The sequence below is a fragment of the Ochotona princeps genome, chromosome 13 (genome assembly GCF_030435755.1).
Source record: "Ochotona princeps isolate mOchPri1 chromosome 13, mOchPri1.hap1, whole genome shotgun sequence".
Classification (NCBI taxonomy): domain Eukaryota; kingdom Metazoa; phylum Chordata; class Mammalia; order Lagomorpha; family Ochotonidae; genus Ochotona; species Ochotona princeps.
This window is the reverse complement of record NC_080844.1, coordinates 42,960,417-42,977,083: the sequence shown is the minus strand read 5'-3', so window position 1 is coordinate 42,977,083 and position 16,667 is coordinate 42,960,417. Positions and strand designations below refer to the sequence as shown.

The 16,667-nt window shown below is 45.1% G+C and overlaps 1 protein-coding gene across 3 annotated transcripts in view; it reads left to right on the top strand.

The window, feature by feature from the left end:
* Nucleotides 1-16,667, top strand: part of PIK3AP1 (phosphoinositide-3-kinase adaptor protein 1) — a 190,138-nt gene that overhangs the window by 74,802 nt on the left and 98,669 nt on the right. The window lies entirely within an intron of this gene.

Below are 16,667 nucleotides of genomic sequence, written 5' to 3'. Positions count from 1 at the left end.
AGTCACTCTTCTGCAGCCAAGCCTGGAAAAACCCCAGGAAAAGCCACTGCTCAGGTACCAACCAGCCAGGTCTCCTGGGAGCTCCAATCAGTCGTGCTACAGGATAAGCAGGGGTTGGATGCTCTTGTGGTTCAGTGTGGCACCTGCTGGTATACTGCTGAATAGGGTAGGGACTGAAGAGGTCAGTTAGACTGAAGGCGAGAAAGACAACACTGGCCCCTGTAGCGTGTGCTGGGGTAAACGCCGCCTTTTTCAAATTGTCTATGCCTTGGAAGATGCAGGATGTGGGTTCCAGCCTACAGGGCAGTGGGGAGGGGAGGCTGAGGCTCTGTCTGCTGGCTGTGTGAGGAACGCGGTGGCCTACACTCCTGTCTGCAAGAGACATTATGGTTTTGGTAGAGAAGGTGTGACTCTTGGATAACACATTTATTGAGAAACAACCCTTCCCTCCATTTCCTGTCAGCCTAGTTCCTGTCTGCTGTTTTGTTTCTCGTTTTAAAGTCGAGAATTCTAGTCCTATCTGCCAGGATTGATGACGTCTGAGCCCCCGGAAGTGTGACATGCCATCTGATCAAGAGCACCGGAAGATGCGCTCTGGGATCCATGCGTGTCACAGCTCTTCTTCCTCTTTTGGTTTTCTATTTTTGCCTCCCTGTGGGCTGTGAGTGGGCTGTCATTTTCCTTCTGCTCTCTTGCCTTGGGAGGACTTTCATAACCCTAACAGTGGCAGGGACGCCTGGAAAAGGGACCTGAGGTTGCTAGCTGTACCTCAGTGATCCCTGGAGAGGCTGGGCCTCTGGTTTGACTCAGCCGTCCCGCCCCATCTTATGAACAGAAGTTGGAGTTTGCCGAGTCTCAGGGACCTTAAAAAGATGACATAGCTTCTCTCCATGGGACAGGCTGCTCAGACCAATAAATAGGAGCAGTTCTCAGCATGCAAAGATTCCTGCTTCTTGTGTAAGACCAGTGACTGATGCTAATGTGAGGATGTCTCACATGAAATGCCCGGAGCACAGATGAATGCATATTCTAGGGTCTGCTCATTCTCTGTCAGGATAATAGGACAGACACGTGGTTCCTATTAACATGATTGTACTTCATGGGTTGGAGGGTGTTGTGATTGTCAAACTACAAAGAACCTAGGTGCCGTTGGCTGTACTGACGAGCTCGTCACTACACTGGTGTCCTGGGATCCCCTGTGCAGGCTGCTGTGACCTACCTGCCAGCTGTACAGAGCACTTTTGTCACCATCCTGGCATCTCATACCCTACACATGTGCCAGAGGATTTGTTCTTTCAAATATTGTGGTAGTGTTATTTTTAAAAAGTAGATGGTGAGAAGGATTTTTCTAATATTATTGGGATGCCTCCAGTGACTTGATGCCTGGATAAACTGCTCTCTTTTAATGTTTTAGTTTTTTAAAGCTGCTGGCTTAGTAGGCTGTGAACATTGGGCATGTGTCTGAGAGAATGAAAGATCTGCCAGTGTTCTGTTCTGAGAGCACATAACCTCTCATCAGAAAGAGATGATTCTTATGGGAGCTTAAAAATAAGCTGCCTAAGTTTCCGTCAGTTGCTGGCAATAGTTTAGAGTGATGACAAATATTATTTTGATTTTTTTGTGTGTTATTTAGTTATGAGGAAAGTGTATGGTAAGCAGTCCATTTGATGGTTTACTAATTTCCTTGTTGTTGAGAAGTCTGAGTTGATTATGTATTTAATATGATAACCATTTGTGTGCTGTGAATTGCATTAAGAGTTATGTAGGGCAGAGATGATGCTTACTAAATGTACAAAATGGATTGATGAGATTAGCCAGTTAAATCTTTTCACCAGTAAGGCACTCAACAGCCCATGAGATATTTATTAAAAATGTCAAGTAAATCCTCTTATTTTTGTATCATAGTGTCAAATAGCAGTAAAATAAACATGTTAAGATCCTTAATCTACTACTATGTTTCACTGTAAAATTTACCTTTGTTAAAATTTGCTTCTGTTCAAATTTGTTGAGATCGCACGTAAAAGTATCCTAATATTACTTTGGCTGGTATTTTCTAATTACTGTATAATATTTTGGGAATGCAAATTTTATTTGAATGTCAACTACAGTTAAGCATGTGCCGTTTGTTTTTCTTGCTCAGGTTTTGTAATTTGATGGAATGTTTTTATTATAGTTTAATAAATGTTTGCTTTATTAAAAAAATAAATAAATAAATAAAAATAAGCTGCCTAGTGGGAAGCCTTGGAGGAGCATGGTCAGTGGGCATAGAGGCAGTAGGAATTACAGGAGAGACAGGAAGAGGAGGAGGGAAAGTTTTTAGCTCTAGTGAATTTTCTTGTCTGATATTAAGCTGGTGAATTTTGGGATTCAAGGCATCTGTACAGAACGGTGTGGACTTGTTTTTAGGGTACCTATATTTCCTGGGTCAATCCAGTGTATGTGTCATATTCCTGATTTTTATCCTGGACAAGTTCTCTTAACAAACTCCACATGATAAACTTGGCAGCACAGGATAAGGAGCACTAAATGGGGAGGGGCACTCTGTCACTTGGCTCTGCCAGGGACTGTGTGCTCAATCCTAGTACTGTCGCCTGGCCTCCTTGACTTCCTGAGGCCTTGACTTGGCTTCTCCGGAAGAGGCACACTAGACCTGAATTAGGACACTTCTCAGAGGTAGTGCCTGATGACACACGTAGGCCAGAAAGCCTTGGCTTTGTTCCAAGGGCCGCAGTTCTGCTCTGGTTCCTACTGGCTTTGGTTATAGGAGTCTCGGGGCTAGAACAGAGGTGAAGGACAAGGCTGTCACTAGCCAGGTTCTGAGTCATGTCCTTAGTTACCATCTCTACAACTTGTAGCAGCTTAATCTTTACCTTTAGTCTCCTCTTGTTCACGTGAGGTTTCCCCAAGATACTCAAGACAATAAACATTCCCTGTACCCTTCTACCACAGGCTGGCCCAATTCTTAAGAAAATTTAACACCTGAAATCCACTTCTTTGACTTGCTGTGGTTTAAAAAAAATAGATTTCAAGAGGAAATGTGATAGCCAATGAAGATGGAGTAATGGTAGAGATGAGCATGGTGCTGGTGTGGATTGGAACTCCACTGTAAAGTATAAGGAAGTGGCTTCTGGAAGTACTTTGTAATCATTGGAATGATGTGAAGGTGACACGACAGCCTTGGGAGTGTAGTGAAGGGGTCAGCTTCTGGAGGCGTGATTGCAGCCTGTTACCGCGCAGCCTTTTGATGACAGAATTCTTCCATGAAGTTCCTTCTGCAGGAATGCATCAGTTCTGAGTTCAGTTTTCCTTTTTCACCAGGTTTTTTTGGGGTTCAGGAGTTCTCACTTGTGATTGTCATGAAATCTTGATCATGTTCTTTCAGTTACTCTGGAAGTAAATAGCAAGAAGAAGACCCCAATCCATCATCTCTGTAACTCTTTAGAATGGTAACTCTCTGGGGACACTTCCATGGCATGGTGTGTAAAGCTGTCTCCTGTGATGCTAGCATTCCCTGCACACACTGATTTTAATCTCAGCTGCTCTACTTCCGATCCAGCTCCCTACTGATTTAGCTGAGAAATATGGTTCAAGTGCTTGGGACCCTCTTAACTGTGTGTGTGTGTCAGAGAGAGAGACAGACAGACAGATAGACAGACACATACAGAGAGGGAGAGAGAGAGTTCTTCTATGCACTGGTGCTCTCACCAAAATGGCCACAAGCGCTAGGGCTGGGCCAAACTAAAGCCAGGAGCTTGGACCTCCATCTGGGACTCTACATGGTCAGGAGGGTCCCAAGAATTTGAATCATCTTGTTAGCCTACTCAGGGGTGAGCTGGGTTGAAAGTAGAGTGGCTGAAACTGGAACTGTGCTGTGATGAGGGATGCTGGAACTGCAGGCGGCAGCTTAAGTTGATGCACCACAATGTTAGCCCCTGGCACCATTTTTTTTAAAGAGCTACTTTTTAAAAAGATTTATTCATTTCTTTTAAAAAAAGATTTGTTTATTTTTTATTGCAAAGTTAGATATACAGAGAGGAGAAGAGACAGAGAGGAAGAGCTTCTGTCTGATGATTCACTCCCCAACTGGCCGCAACGGCTGGTGCTGAAGCCAGGAGCCAGGAGCCTCCTCCAGGTCTCCCACACTGGTACAGGGTCCCAAGGCTTTGGGCTGTCCTCAGCTGCTTTCCCAGGCTACAAATAGGGAGCTGGATGGGAAGTGGGGCTGCCGGGATTAGAACCAGCATCCATATGGGATCCTGGCACGTTAAAGGCAAGGACCTTAACTAGACCACCGCTCTGGGCCCGATTTATTCATTTCAAATGCAGAGTTACAGAGAGAGACAAAGAGAAGGTTATGCAGAGAGATATGTTCTATCTGCTGATTCTCTCAGTTGGACCAGGCTGAGGCTGGGTCTCCCACATAGGTCTTAGGGCCTGAGGACTTGGGCCATCCTCTGTTATTTTAGAAGCTATTAGCAGGGAACTGGATTACCTGTTTGCTGGGACATGAACTGGTGTCTTACAGGATGCCAGCAGGGCAGGTGATGGCTTTACCTACTATTCCACAGTATCAGTCCCTAAAAAGAGCTAATTAATGAGATGTTACTGAGTCCTCCCCCTCTTTTTAAAAGATTTATGTTATTTTTATTAGAAAGGCAGATATACAGGAAGAAGGAGTGGCAGAGAGAAAGATCTTCCGTCTGATGGTTCACTTCCCAAGTGGCCCCAACGGCCAGAGCTGAGCCGATTTGAAACCAGGAGCCTGGAGCATCTTCTGGGTCTCCCACATGGGTGCAGCATTCCAAGGTTTTGGGCCATCTTCTATCACCTTTCCAGGCCACAAGCAGAGAGCTAGATGGGAAGAGGAGTAGCTAGGACACAAACCGGCACCCATATGAGATCCCGGTGCATGCAAGACAAGGATTAACCACTGAGTCCTCCCCCTCTTTTAGAAAGATTTTTTTAAAGATTTATTTATTTTTATTGAAAAGTCAGATATACAGAGAGGAGAGACAGAGAGGAAGATCTTCCATCCGATGATTCACTCCCCAAGTGAGCGCAACGGCCGATGCTGCGCCAAACCGAAGCCAGGAACCTGGAACCTCTTTCTGGAACCTCTTCCAGGTCTCCCACGTGGTGCAGGGTCCCAAAGCTTTGGGCCATCCTCGACTGCTTTCCCAGGCCACAAGCAGGGAGCTGGATGGGAAGTGGAGCTTCTGGGGTTAGAACCGGCGCCCATATGGGATCCCGGTGCTTTCAAGGCGAGGACTTTAGCCGCTAGGCCATGCCGCCAGGCCCAGATTTATTTATTTTTATTGCAAAGTTAGATTTACAGAGAAAAGAAGAGATAAAGATCTTCCATCCACTGGTTCACTCCCCAAGTGGCTGCAACAGCAGTCCCTTTTAAAATGTAGGCTTAATTTGAGACCATTTAACACTTAAGGGGTCAGTACAGTGGTATTTTAGGCTAATCTTCCATCTGTGGTACCAACATCCTAAATGGGCACTAGTTCTAGTCCCAGCTGCTGCACTTCCAATCCAGCTCCCTGTTCATGGCCTGGAAAAGCAGTCGAGGACGGCCCAAAGCCTTGGGACCCTGCACTTGCGTGGGATACCTGAGAGAAGTTTCAGGTTCCCAGGATCAGAGTAGCCCAGCTCTGTTGCTGTAACCATTTAGGGAGTGACCCAGTAGATGAAAGATCTGTCTTTCCCTATCTCTCTCTCTGATTCTTTCAAGTAAAATAAATGAATATTTTTTTAAAATTTTAAAATAAACCTTTAAGATTAAAAACTTTCAGAATAGAGCTTGAAGTAGAGCCAGGGAGGTATTTTATGCCCCAAATGTAGATGGAAGGTAGTCACAGGTAGTCAGTGTGCTTTTCTTTCCCTGCTGCCTTATCTAAACAAGTGCTTCTCAAAAGGTAACGTGCTTGAAAGGACTTGCCAGTATGCATATTTTGGCTTGGTTGGTCTGGTGGGGCCCACGTTTCTGCATATCTGCAAGGCAGGGTCTGAGCTAGCCATCCCTGATCAGGTTGCCAGCCGTGTGCCTCTGATAGGAATAGATGATTTTCTCAAGTCTTCCACTCTTCTGGAATTGGAGGCAGCATCCCGTCAGGGCAATGCCTGGATTGTGATCCACCAGCGGCATTTGATGCCTTTGCTGCACTATACTTGAGGGCGAAGCCTCTGATGTCTCCACCAGAGTCTGTGTGCACAATCAGTGGGTTCATGACGGTGGGTTTTAATGTCAGTTTCCCAGAGGTTGCTGATCCTGTTGTTGGGGTAGGGAGCCTATTGCAATCACAATTCTCACTCGTCACTTCAGGGATCATTTGATCATGAGTACTCTTGCCCTGCATATGGCATCAGAAGTTGAATTTCAGTCCCTATCCCCCTCTCCACATGTATCAGCCACCTTGAATGTTGGAGCTCAGTCTTCAGTGTTCAGGAGCAACCAGCTTGCTTCCCAGGTTCTTTGCATACCCCTGGCCTTGGAGACAGTAGTTTGGAAGGTTCCTTGCTTCCCTCTTTATTGTATCATTTGATGTTTCCTAAAAAGATGGCCAATTCTCCACAGCCTGCTCACTGGTTGACTAACTCCACAATGTCTTCAAGGGATATTTACCAGTGCAAGGGAGACTGTACTATTGTTCTGAAATATTTGGACTTGTTGCATGATTATTTTAAAATAAGGAAGTGAGAAAGCTTTGGTACAGCACAGAAATTATTTCCTCTTTTTATTGGAGCTCTACGCTTTGCTGTCAATCTCACTGAAATACAAAAATAGATTCTGTTAGACTGTGTGTGAAAGGACACGGTGGGTGGTCCTGAGCTTTATTGCAGAAGTTCCCATCCGCGTTTGTGTGTTCAGGAGGGACATGCATGTCTAGCACCTCCCCAGCCATACCCCCAAACAATCGTTTGTATTCCAGTGGAGATGATGTCTGCATCTCTCAGTGGGGTCTTCCCCCTGTCTGCCCTGTGCCTCCCAGCCCCTTTGTGTTTTATAGGCTCTAATGCTAATACAATTAACAATATGATTCACCTTTGGTTCCCAGTGGAATCCTTGAAAGGGATCTGTTCATAGTTGGCCACCTGTCATTGATATTAGTGTTTAAAATAAAGTGGGAGCTTAAAAAAATAAAGATATCTAAAAATGCTATCAACCAGTCAGACAGATTCCAGAATCTTTTTTGGCAGTAACAAATTAAGTAGCGATTTCTGTTTTTCCACTTTTGTTGAGATATAATTGACAAATAAACATGAAATGCATTCAGGGTGTCCAAAGGGATAATCTGTTGCACGTATACATTATGAAATAATGATCACATTCCCTCACCACTTGTAGTTCCCGATTTTTGTGTGTCTGTATGTAGGGGAGTGGGGGAGTGAGGACACTTAATGTCTACTTTTAATGAATTTCATGTAAACAGTGTGATAGTTTTATAGTTATTTATCTGCTTTAATTTTCTTTGAGGGACAGAGAGAGACAGACATAGCTGCTTCACCGTGTAAATGTGCATGACACCCAGAGTGGGACCTAGCAAAATCATGAGCCTGGAGAATTCAATGCAGGTCTACCAAGTGGTACTTGAACCATCACTTGCAGCTTTCAAGCATATGTATTAGCAGGAAAGTGATTACAAGTGGAGGAGCTGGGCTGGGCACAGTGGCCTAGCAGCTGGGTTTCTCGCCTTGAACATGCCTAGGATCCCATGTGGGCACCAGTTCTGATCCCGGTGACCTTGCTTTCCATCCAGTTCCTTGCTTGTGGCCTGGGAAAGCAGGCCACAACCCAAAACCCAAAACCTTGAGATCCTGAACCTGAGTGGGAGACCCAGAGGAGGCTCCTTGCTCCTGGCTTCAAATTGGCACAGCTCCAGCTGTTGCAGCCACTTGGGGAGTGAACCATTAGATGGAGGATCTTCCTCTCTGTCTCTCCTCTTCTCTGTATGTCTGCCTTTCCAATAAAAATAAGCAAATCTTTAAAAAAAAAAAAAAAGGAAAAGAAGTGGAGGAGCTAGGGGATTGGGTTGCAGGTGGCCCAAGTGGCATCTTTTTTTTTTTTTTATTGGAAAGTCAGATATATACAGAGAGGAGGAGAGAGAGTGAGAAAGATCTTCCGTCCGATGATTCACTCCCCAAGTGAAAGCAATGGCCGGTGCTATGCCGATCCGAAGCCGGGAACCAGGAACTTCTTCTGGGTCTCCAACACAGGTACAGGGTCCCAAGGCTTTGGTCCGTCCTCGACTGCTTTCCCAGGCCACAAGCAGGGAGCTGGATGGGAAGTGGAGCTGCCGGAATTAGAACCGGCGCCCATATGGGATCCCAGCTTGTTCAAGGTGAGGACTTTAGCCGCTAGGCCATGCCGCCAGGCCCCCAAGTGGCATCTTGAATACTGTGCCACATGCTTGCTCCCAATGAAAAGGAACAAGAGTATTTGTAACTGTGTTCCCTATGCTGTTGATCAGATTTCCAGAACTTACCTTAGAAGTGAAAATTTGGGCTGGTACAATGGCTCAACTAGCTAATCCTCCATCTTTAAGTGCCACTTCCCAAATGGGTGCTCGTTCGGGCCCTGACTCCCAGCTGCTTTATTTCCCATCCAGCTCTCTGCTTGTGATCTGGGAACGCAGCAGAGGACAGCCCAAGTCCTTGGGATCCTGCACCCGTGGGGAAGACCTGAAAGAAACTCCTGGCTCCTGGTCCCTGGCTTCAGATTGGCTCAGTTCTGGCTGTTGCAGCCATTTAGGGAGTGAACCAGCTAATGGAAAATCTTTCTGTTTTTCCTTCTCTCTATAAATCTGCCTTACCAATGAAAATTTAAAACGAAAAAAAGAAGTGAAAATTTGAACCCTTTGACAGCTCCCCATTCTGCTCCCCTACCTGCCCCCCAGCCAGTCTATTCTCTGTTTCCTCTGCTTCTTGAAGTTTTACATGCTTAGATTCCACCTGTGAGGTCAAATAGTGTTTGTTGTCTGTGTCAGGGTTGTTTCCATGAGTATGATGTGCCCTAGGTTTGTCTGTGCTGACCCATAGGACAGTGTAGCTTTTTAACAGCCAGAGATAATGCTTAGCAGCATGCCTGCCCTCTCCACCTTCTCCCCACAACCTAATCTGTTGCTTTCCTCACTGCATTCTTTGTTGTGGTTTATTTTTCTCTTCTCTTTTCTAGTCCATCATTTGTATTTATCATGTTTCTTGCAAAGGTACTTATTGGAGAATTGTCTTACTCCCTCCCCACCTTGCAGAAAAGCTAAATTAAAAAAGTATTGCTTTTTGTGAGTTACTACACGTCATGCATGAAGCATTATGTGTGTTTATTTTCCCACAACCCTGCTCTTACTGCTGGTTTAGGGAAGAGAAATCCAACTTTTGGAGAGACTGAGTGCCTGCGTAAAGATTGTGCAGTTTAGTTTGGGTCCTCAGGCCTTTGGATTCTAGAATGCTTTCTCTGTAATTGCTATTCCTTTGTCTTGCTCACTCCCATCCTCTTCCGTGCTGAGACAAGGAGCAAAGAAAACTTAAGGGAGAAAAGGACTAGTATCAGGAAGTTTTCCTGAGCGCTTCAGATCACAGATTCCCAAGCCCTGCTGGCTAGGTGTTGGCACGGGCCCTGCACTTTGAAACCTCCACTTTGGACCTCCTGAAGGGGACCCCCTGTAGGTCACGCCTGGGAGTATGCATTTCACAGAGCCGCCCCAGTTGGTGCTGCGCAGCCCTGCTTGGACTCTGCTCTGTGCCTGTTGTCTTAGGTTTGCAGGATCAGAGCAGCTAGCAGCAGCTCAGGCCCCAAGGGCTATTTCAGGCAGTCACGGAGCAGTGGTCCCAGGGACTCAGAGTTTGGCCTGGGTGCGTCACAGGCAGCAGCCCTGAGAGAGCAGAAGGGACTCAGAGCCTCCCAGCAAAGGGGAAGTTGCTGTGCTCCGAGTGGTGGCCTCGTGGATGGTAAGTCACCAGCAACTCTGGGCCTGCTGGGCTGCCTTGCAGAGACAGAGGGGGAGAGTCCAGCCTGGGACGCTTGAGGTTGACCAATTGGGTTCTGCTGTCCTCCTGCCTGGGCTGTGGTCACTGGGTTCTCTCTCTTTCTCTCTCTCTGCTGCAGTGGAGTCCACTCCACCCCCAGCATCTTGCAGATTCTCCCTCGGTGGAGTGCTCTTTTCCCATTCTTCTCTTGGAAAGAAGCAGCCCAGCTGCAATGGTGAAATCCTTCTAGGGTCACCAAAAAGCTGTGGCCTGTCTGAGAATCCTTTGGATCCCCAATCACTCTGGAGAGCCAGGGCCTGTTAAATTGTTCAACTACCTGCCATCTATGCCTGGAACATTCCATAGGGCTGATACCAATTTTGTGCCCGAGAACTTTTCTCCTGAGGCCTCACAGTCCACCAGGATTACAGGTTTCCCACACTGTGAGCTCCAGGCAAGCGTAGTGAACTTGGCCACCCTGCTGCTTCATCAGCCACGCAGTGTGATGGCTGCTGCTCCCCATTCATGGGAGACTTTCCATGGTGTCTCAGAGAAAGGATCTGCTAGGTTCTTATGTCAGCTGAGCCCAGGAAGCTGCCATAGAAAGGGAATTATGTGTGGTGAAGTTCCCCCTGGGATGAGACACTATTGAAACCTGCCTCTGTCTGGAGCTCCCAGCTGTGCTGGCACTGAAACATCAGATGTAGGAATTTTAGCAGTTAACTTCTCCGCTTGTGGTTTCAATCCATTTTGCATCTTGCCTCTTAGGACCATTACTAACAAAAACAATGAGAATTCAGGATGGTCCTGTTGTCTGTTTTACCCACTCAGAGCTCTCTTGGGGCCCTCATTTCATTTGGCTTGTGTTTTGCTATTTTTGTTTGAGAGAGAGAGAGAGAGAATGTTTCCACCAAAAATTCGTTCCTCTAATGTCCACAACAGCTGAGGCGAGGCTGGAGCCAAAGCTGTGAACCAGGAACTGAATCTAGGTCTCCCACAGGGGTTGCAAAATCCAGTTACTGCCTCTAGAGTCTGTGTTGGCAGGGAATTGGAGTCAACTGAGAATCAAACTCTAGTACTCCAGTGCAGGAAAGTGGGCATCTTAATGCTCACTCCCTGTATCTCCATTTTAGAGATGACAAAATACAAGGGCCAGACAGGTTTGATGACTTGCCCTGGGCCACAGATGCTTTTCTGTCAGAGGTTAGGGTCGGAGTAAGGGCTCTCCTGTCCTATAGTCCAAGCCTAATATTGCTTTATCTGTATCCAGAACCAAGCTTCTGTTTGGGCATCTCTTGTTCTCAAGGCTCTGCACTGGCTGCCGGGATAGAGTAGGGAAAGGTAGATGTAGTCACTACTTTGGTGGTGTCTTTCTGAACATGTATTTCCCAAGAAATATGTAATGTGAGCCACGTGCAAAATCTAGAGCTTTGCAATCACTGCAGGTAAGACAAAAGTAAAAAGAAACAATTGGAATTAGTTTTCATTATATGGTTTACTTAACCTAATTCTCATTTTAATATATCATCAATGTAAAAATCACTGAGAATATTATTTTTTTATCTTTTACAAAATATTTATTTATTTTATTTGAAAGTCAGTTATGGGGGTGAGGGGCAGAGAGGAAGCAGAAGAGAGAGTGAGAGAGATCTTCCATCTGATGGTTCACTCTCCAAATAAGTCATAACCGCCAGAGCTGAGCTAGTTTGAAGCCAGGAGTCAGGAGCTTCCTCTGGGTCTCCCATGTGGGGGTACGGACCCAAGGCCCTGGGCTATCTTTTGCTGCTTTCCCAGGCTACCAGCAGGGAGCTAGATTGGAAGTAGAGTAGCCGGGACTAGAACCAGTGCCATGTAGGCAGAGGATTATCCTGGATATGCCACCTACTGATCCCAATACGTCCTTTTTCATATCTGAAATTGAGTGTGTGTTTCATGGGCAACACACATTTGAAATGTTCAATAGCCACATGAAGCTTGAGGCTACCATATCAAATGGTGTAATTTAAAAAAGAAGGCTAACATTGCAGAGGATCTGGGCTGTGTGTCAGTTAATATTTTAATGTTAGGTATCATATGTGCTTGCAATACAATTTTCCTACCCGAGTTTCTTCATTCAGTCAGTCATTCAGAAAGTTTTGATGAGCATCTAGCCATCTGCTGATGCTGTTTTCTTTCTTTTTTTTTTTAAGATTTATTTATTTTTATTACGAAGTCAGATACACAGAGAGGAGGAGAGACAGAGGAAGATCTTCTGTCCGATGATTCACCCCCCAAGTGAGCGCAACGGCCGGTGCTGTGCCGATCCGAAACCAGGAGCCAGGAACTTCCTCCAGGTCTCCCACATGGGTGCAGAGTCCCAAAGCACTGGGACGTCCTCGACTGCTTTCCCAGGCCACAAGCAGGGAGCTGGATGGGAAGTGGAGCTGCCGGGATTAGAACCTGCAAGGTGAGGACTTTAGCTGCTAGTCCACACCGCCGGGCCCTGATGTTGTTTTCTAATCTTTTTTCTCCCATCCAAGTACTAACCAGGCCCGACCCTGCTTAGCTTCTGAGGTCAGACTAGATTGGGTGTGTTTAGGATGGTATGGCCATAGACATTCTAATCTTTTTCTTTCCTCCCTTCAAGAAATGTCTTTTTTTCTTTCCCTACTCACCTTTCTCTGGCTGTTTCTATATTTTGTCATTATTTAGCTATGTTCCCAGGCTTGGAAAGCACAGTATTAGTAAAGAAAAATTAGACTTGATTTAGCAACAAGGATTCTGTCTGCTAACTGACCAGTTTACCCTCTGAGTTAGTGAACTGGTGAGACTCCTTGCCAGCCTTTGGGAAGACAGAATCAAGCCAGGCTGCTGGTTTGCCCTTCCTCTGACCCCTGTTTGGGTCAGAGTCTGATTAAATGGGTTCCTGTTATGGCTATCCAAGGGGATGCCACGCAGGCTTTAGAAAGGAGCAGGCAATTGTCCTTGTGCTGAGGGGTGACATCTGAAAGATTTATTTATTTATTTGATACAGAGAGAGAGAGAGAGAACTTTCATCTGCTGCTTCATTCCCTAAGTGCCTATAATTGAAGCCAGTGGCGGCCCGGAACTCAACCCAGGTATCCCACATGGGCAATGGGAACCTGACCATTGCTGCCACCACCACTGCTCTCAGAAGCTGCAACCGAAAGCCAGAGCTGGGAGTCCAGCTAAGGTGCTTCGGTGTCGGATGTCAGCGTATTAACTGCCAGGCTGAACACCTGCTCCTGCCCAGACTTACGGAGTGGGGAGATCTGTGTAGTATTCTGTTACTCATGCTCATTTTCAAAAGGGACATACCTAACTTGATAAGGGCATCATGTTTTTCCTAGAAAGATACACAAGAAACTGTAGCTATTTGTTACCTTTGGGTGGGTAGAGGACATTTTGAACTTTCTGTTGTAGACATTTCTTTCTTTTGTAGACATTTCATGTTTCACTTTTGATTGAGAATTTTGAAAAGCAAAGTGATAGAATTATGGGAATTTTGTGAACCCAGGAGAAGGTGTTGGGCTTGTGCCCAGCTGTTCTAAGTAGGTTGAGTTTCAGATTTTCTTTTGTGCAAACTCATTGACCTTTTATTCTTGGCTTCATAGGCTGGTCTTCTGGTAAGGGGAAGGACGTGGTAAGGGTACTGCGGTAATGTCCACATGTCACTCGCTTGATGAGGGGCCAGTACCTTAAGGAGGGAAGCTGCTTATCACTTAGTCAGATTTTGACCCTTGCCAATTTTTGGCTGATTCTTTTTAGGTCGCTACAGTTATTACCATAATCACTAAGAGAAAAGGAGTTTGTGTTTCACAGGGTGACACTCGTTCTTGTCCTCTTTAAAAGTCCAGGAAGAGGGATCCACATAAGCATTTCAATGTTGATAGCCACGAAATTCCCTGATTCCAACTCTGTGTGATTTTCTATGCCTTGTGTTTCTTCTTTTAAAAAATGTATTATATTTATTTGCAAGGCAGAGTTACAGGGGGCTACAGGTAACACATGAGTGCAATACCTTCCATCCACTGATTTACTCCTAAGACTGATCCAGGCCAAAGCCAGGAGTCAGAATCTTCTTCCTGGTCTCCCATGCAGGCACAGGGACCATGGCCTCGGTCATCTTCTGCTGCTTTTCCAGGCACTTTATCAGGGAGCTAGATTAGAAGTGGAACAGCCAGGTCTTGAACTGGCATCCATATGGAATGCCAACACTACGGGTAATGCTTTTTTACCTGGTAAGCCATAGTGCTATCCCTGACCATTGTTGGACCTTCGTTGGATATTTTTCCCAAATCCAATTTTAGATAGAATGCCTATTTCAGCTAACAAATTATCCTTCATAACAGAATTTTAAACTAAGCCTTCAGTGAAGTATTAATAATATTTTTCTGTCCATGAACATTAGCTCAAGTTTCAGTCTTAGGAGATTATAACATTACAGCACATTATACTGTAAGGAATGTGTATCTCTGACGTTTTATTATTTTGTTTGTTATAGTCTACATGAAGATTTAAGCATGTAGGCTCATAGGAAGATAACAAGGCAGGGGAAATGGGGTCAAATAGGCATGACAAAATGAGTCTGTTAATTTCCCTATTATTACAGGATGTTTTCACAGTCTTTCAATTTAGTTTCCACCTGCCCTTCACATGAACGGGAGTGTGTCTGAGGTGGCTGGGAAGTAGGATGATTCAATGCTGTATGTGACTCTTGATCCATGCCTTAGAGAAATTGCTGAAGCCATGATAGGCTTGTCATATGGACTTCTGAACAGAACATTTTCCATTCTAGTTGGTTTGGTAAAATTTAGGCTTAAAAAGAGGAAGGTTGATTTTCCATGACACAGAAGATCAGCAAAATCAGTAGTTGATAAAAGTTGTCTGTTCTTTGTGGGGTGGGGGCAGGGAGGACATTTGGAAGCTTTTCAATTTTTGTTGTGTTTATGTTTTTAAAAAACATTGATCTCAAAAAACCAAATATTGGTCTCCACTGATGATGTTTTATGTGTGTTTGATGCCCAATAAATGAACACGTGGATGGATGGATGGACAGGTGGATACCTCCATGACTTATTCTTTCATATCTTTATTTTGGCATCCGACTGAATGTCCCAATTGAAAGAAAAGATGTCCCTTTCTTGAATATCTCAGGTAGGAGCCTGCCCTGTATGTGTCCTTTGGATTGGCTAATTCCATTGCGTTCCTTTACCTTGTGTCACATGTTTCTAAACTGAAAGATTCTTCAGGCTCATTCAAAATAAGACATAATCTATGGAGCATGCATTTTTTCTTAGTCCATGCTTAAAACTGTACCAGATTCAGCAACCTGTCCTACAGAAGAGTTAAGTTTGCCCTACCTGAGTTAGTTAGCAGTTGTCAGCTGCTCAGCGTGTGTGCTGATCCATGAGCAGCAGAAATGAAACAGACTGTACCTTTTTAAAGGAGATGTTAAAGTGGTGAGCTCTACAGAGCGTGGAGGAAACCTCTAGAATTAGCCTCATCATTTGGGAATTCCTAGGCATATTTTCTGGATGGCGGGGGTTGCCTTCTGAATATACACATCTTCCCTACTCCCCTTACAAAATTAAACCCAGGCTAGATTGAATGGGCACATTTTCTCGGCCCAGTTTCCAGTTTCAAAGGTTGTTGGCTCTCTCTCTAACATCTGATAGCACAGGAAATAGAGGGGGAGGCTGATGATGACGTGAAAATGCTCCACTTTTAAGCTGGACTAAAATAAGTTTCCTTTTATACTTACAGCTCATGTTTGAGGCTGTGGCTATAGTCAAAGCTTCCAAGAAGACAAGGCTTCAAGTCAGAGCAGCAGACAGAATAGTAACATTGTTGTTGACTACTTTGTGAGCAGGTGAAATGTGGGAAAGCTTTACCGCTGCATGAGCTAGGCCCCCTCTCACTTTCTGCACCTTTCTGAAGATCATGTCTGCAAGTCTTGCTGTTCAGGGAAGGTCTTTGAGTAAACTTATGAAGTATTTTTGTGTTGGAGATTTTTCAGAAAAATCTGAAATCCTTAGGCACTCATTTGGCAGCCTACATTTTATTTTTTTTAATTTTGTAGTCCCTTTGAATTCAGAGCCTCCAGAAGCTATGGTGATCCTTTTTGACAAATATTTTATTTGTTTATTTGAAATGTTGTTACTGAGCAAAAGTGAGAGGAAGAGAAAAAGAGACAGAAAAATGGAAATAAGAGTGAGAGAAAGAGAAATCTTTCATTTGTTGGTTTACTCCTCAAGTGGTTGCAATGGCTAGGGCTGGGCCAGGCTGAAGCCAGGAGCCTGGAACTTCAGGTGTCTCACATAGGTGCAGACACCCAAGCACATGGACCATCTTCTGCTGATTTCCTAGGCACATTAACAGGAGACTCGATCAGAAATGGAGCTGCTGGGACTTGAATCAATATCCATGTAGGATGCCTGGTGTTGCAGGCTGAAGCTTAACCTGATAAGCATAGCACTGGCTCCAAGAAATCCTACACTGTCTGTCCCCAGGGTGCTGATGTGATTAAACTGGAAGCAATCCAGTCCTGGAATCCCTGTTGGGAAAACTGAGCCAGGGAACACTTGCACCAACAAAATGAAAATACATGGAAGCACCAGAAATGGGAACTTGGGGAGCGGCTGATCCAAGCATTTCAGTTTCAGATGAGCGAAGTAGGACCCATGTTGTGCGGGACT